This window comes from Ooceraea biroi, chromosome 6, assembly GCF_003672135.1.
Source record: "Ooceraea biroi isolate clonal line C1 chromosome 6, Obir_v5.4, whole genome shotgun sequence".
Classification (NCBI taxonomy): domain Eukaryota; kingdom Metazoa; phylum Arthropoda; class Insecta; order Hymenoptera; family Formicidae; genus Ooceraea; species Ooceraea biroi.
The window spans coordinates 8,306,854-8,311,200 of NC_039511.1; the positions used below are offsets into that span (position 1 = coordinate 8,306,854).

The 4,347-nt window shown below is 32.2% G+C and overlaps 1 long non-coding RNA gene across 1 annotated transcript; it reads left to right on the forward strand.

Annotated features, from left to right (window-relative positions):
- Window positions 1-2,331: 2,331 nt before the first annotated feature.
- On the forward strand, window positions 2,332-2,817 carry LOC105287155. Its single transcript, XR_895406.2, has 3 exons — window positions 2,332-2,392; window positions 2,594-2,693; window positions 2,796-2,817. It is a non-coding gene; the product is annotated as an uncharacterized LOC105287155 (long non-coding RNA).
- Window positions 2,818-4,347: the final 1,530 nt, after the last annotated feature.

Below are 4,347 nucleotides of genomic sequence, written 5' to 3' on the forward strand. Positions count from 1 at the left end.
CGAGACCACGTTTTTTAGCGCATGCGTAGTGAACACAACAATGAAGTGTCTAAGGCCGGATCTGCAATGGGTACTTTCCAGTAGAGATCCTATAACAGAGATCGGACACGGGGTGAACGAATCCTGATTGGCTCGCGCGCGTGGAGTATAACTGGAAATGTGAGAGAGAAAAATATATATATCTAACAAAGACATATTAGCCGACTTAACCATAACTGTCTTTCAAAACGAGTCAAAATAACGTTTAAACGCAGAATAAGATATGTATTTCACTTCATATTATCAATACTTTAATGTAACTTATTAGTTAATGTAAGCTCAAAAGTAAGTCCAATACTTTTTTGTTTCAAATCAAATAGATACAAAAGGCTCAACAAAACCATCATATCCGGTTTTACCCCATGGCGGCACGTTGTCCGATCTCTGTTATAGGATCTCTACTTTCCAGCAAGGAGACACAGAGGGACACTAGTGCATCCGTTTAGCTGAGTGAGAAAAAGTATGTATGAATGAAGGAAGACCCGGGCGGGGAATCCGAACGCTGCCAAGGAAGACATCCCAGATAGCACAAAGGTGAATAGAAGTTCATAATGAATTCATTTTAAAGAGTACCTACAGAAATAGAGAGATGAATATCTGGAGAATTCTTTAGGAATTGCTCACAATCAAATTCATCTAGAAGTATACATAAGTATTCATTATAAGTTCATGATAATAAATACTTCACGATTCAGTACGCGAATACTCTAAGAATTCGTGAGGAATATCCTAAATGGAGAATTACATGATTTTGAAAACGTGTAGTTGAAAATTGTAGAAGTAATTCTGATTATAATGATACGGCATCCGCGGAGTCGTAGTGAAGTGTTACGTTATATTTACGTGTGTGCATTATTTGTCATATATTGACGAGATATTTGCAACGAGAAACCAAATCTACAGTTATAAATTATAAATTATAAATGAGTATATATATGATTGGACGTAATTAATTATATTTATACAAATTTCTGCTACTTCTAACCTATTTAATCTAACGTTTTACATTATTTGCATTGAAACAATTTAGTTTGCAAAAATGAAACGTCGAGTAAAACTATTCAATGAATTATCGAGATGGCAAAAAAATCGACGTAATTATTATATACAACATTAGTGAAATTATATGTTGTACACGTTTACACGTCACTTTTAATCAGGTTTAATACATTCGTAGTTCTAAAGCTGACCAAATACAGCCATTCCATTCTTCAGAAGGTGGCTGTAAAAGTACGGCTGTTATTAGACCTGATTAAAGGTGATGTGTAAACGTAATCATTGTTTTTAGTGCATATTTTTAAGTTCTTTCTCTGTTCTCAAACACTGTTCCTTTTGAATTCATAAAGTATACATCTGTTGATGAGGAGTACTTCGAAATGAATACTCTAAGAAGTTATCAGGAAGTCCAATTATGGTGCATGTAACTTCCTGATACATTCTTAAAGTATACTCCTATGTATTCTTAAGGAATTACAATTCAAAAAAAAGAAAACTTCTGGAATACGTTAGGAATCCATTGTGCTATCTGGGATGAAAGTGCGGTTGGTAATATTATTGTTTTAGTTCGGTCGTTAATAATAACCTATAAGTTTTTAACCTATAAGTTTTATTATGAATGATTATGAATGACCGGCAGAGATGCTGTTGGTATATCCGTGTGACTCACACATAACGATCATATGTAGAGACTCTACATTAGAAAACTTTAACTTATCGACCCGATCGTCATGTGTAAGTCACACGGATATACGGACAGCATCTCCGCCGGTCGGTGTACGACAAGTGTACGACGCGATGTAGTGCAAGAAGTTGGAGTGAGAAAAGATATATTTGCGAGAGAACGACTGAGTGAGAGAGCGAGAGAGCGAGTGAATGAGAGAGCGAGAGGACGTGAGTGAGAGGACCACGTCGACGACGACGACGACGACGATGACGACGACGACGATGACGACGACGTTGCACCACGTCGACAACACCCATACAGCACAGAAGCTTGCACCAACATTGCAGCAACGTTGCAAATTGCAATGCAACAGTACAAAGACATTGCAGAGATATATATCCGCAAAATACCAGCACACTTGTAGCAACATGACATTAATATTTCGGAAACATTGCACAATCAAAATTTGTAATTAATTAATATTAATAATTCATTTTATTAAAACGTTGGAGTCTTCCTATCCTAACGAGATTCGTCCAAATCTATTCGACCAATGATGTGTGTGATGACCAGAATCTGAGCTCGGTAATATACGCATGCGGTGTTTGTCTCTTTCGACTATCTAAAGAACATGGTGGTTGTACGACGCGAGCATCATTCTAAAAGAAAGTAGTTACGTAAAAGAAAAAGGTAAGTACTTTTTTATAATATAATTATGTCTAATTATAGCACTTGTGTGCTGTTAAAATCTTGTATCTATTAATTATAATAGAGAATCACTCTATTTGCCTATCTCACGGTTTATATCACTATAACCTCAAAATTATGGAAATTCATTAGAAAACTGCATATTAATAGTTGTAATATTTTTAATAACTTTTTCTGTTATAGAAGCTGTTCGTGAAATACACAATCATGCCACTGATGCAGAAATTGCTGAATGCATTTCCAAGTGGCTCGCTCAAGCTCTGGTTAGGATTGAGGGATCAAAGTATGTCATTTTACATATAATTCTATACATACTTGCAGTATGTATATTTTTATGTAATTTTATGCTAATATATGAATTTTAATTCCTATTTTATTTTTACAGGCAACATACAAACAAAAACGAAGAAAATTCAATTATTTAATTAAAGAAAAAATATTTTAACATAATTAAAGGAAAAATAATATCTCAAGAAGAGGATTTTTAAGTTTTTTTTTATAAAGAACAGTTACTTTTTTTATAACAAAAATAGAGAAAATGTTTATTTCATTTTTTATTACTATTGTTATATTACATATAATTGTCTATTTATGTTAATAAATAAAAATATTGAAGTTATATAAATAAAAATATTTAAAGTATATAAATAAAAATATTTAAAGTATATAATAATGAATAATTATAATTATTGCAAATTCATTACATTGCAATATTATTATGACGTTTCGTTGCAATGTTCCGAAAAGCGGACATTGTCACATTCCTGCAATCCCATAACAATGCTGCAGAAACATTTCGCAGTGAATTTGCAATGTTGCTACGTTGCGGTGGAAGATTCCTGCAATATATATGCAATCTTTGCGTGCTGTATGGGCAACGACGACGACGTTACACCACGTCGACAACATACATCACACTACAAAATGTATAAAATCACAACAAAATTACCTTTTTAAAAAAAGGTATAAAAAAACGCCAAGTATACGCGCCTGAAGTTCTTTCAAAAAAAGACTCTACAAAACTAATGATATGAACAAATTGCGCCAACTACAATGGGTATTTATGCAAACCAGAAAATCTATTACTTTATTATTACTCTTTAGCCGATTTCATTGTTGATTCTGATTTAAGACCATCTTAAGTACAATCATAAGATATTTGAAACCAATCACACAGTCGTATTAGCATCTTAAGACATTACTTCAGATCGTCTGAAAATAAGAATGGACTATGAATACTAGTCTTTGATATTAAAAAATAAAGGACATAATAATATTAAGCAGATATTTTTATACGAATAAATATTTTAATACATAGAAATATATTTATTAATACAAATAAGTGTTTTTTTCAAAATACTTGGTGGTGCTAAACCGAATCATTATGTTAATTGCCTCATTCTCTTTCTTTCTCTCTTGTGAATGCGTGCATGTGTGTGTATGTGTGCGACATTAGAATTAAGCATAGAATAAATTTAACTATATTTGTATATATATGTATTTCAGCGAGTTGTTATGTAATTTAGAGTTTAAGGAAATTATTGTAATCTTTAGTTTATTTAAATACTAAGACAATTTTTGATTCGGTTTAGCAGTGCCATGTATTTTGAAAAAAACACTTATTTGTATTAATAAATATATTTCTATGTATTAAAATATTTATTCGTATAAAAATATCTGCTTAATATTATTATGTCCTTTATTTTTTAATATCAAAGGCTAGTATTCATAGTCCGTTCTTATTTCCAGACGATCTGAAGTAATGTCTTAAGATGCTAATACGACTGTGTAATTGGTTTTAAATATCTTATGATTGTACTTAAGATGGTCTTAAATCAGAATCAACAATGAATATCGGCCAAAGAGTAATAATAAAGTAAGCCCGGGTCTACAATAGGTGTAGTAAGCCTCAAGTCGTAAGAACTTGATCAATCACA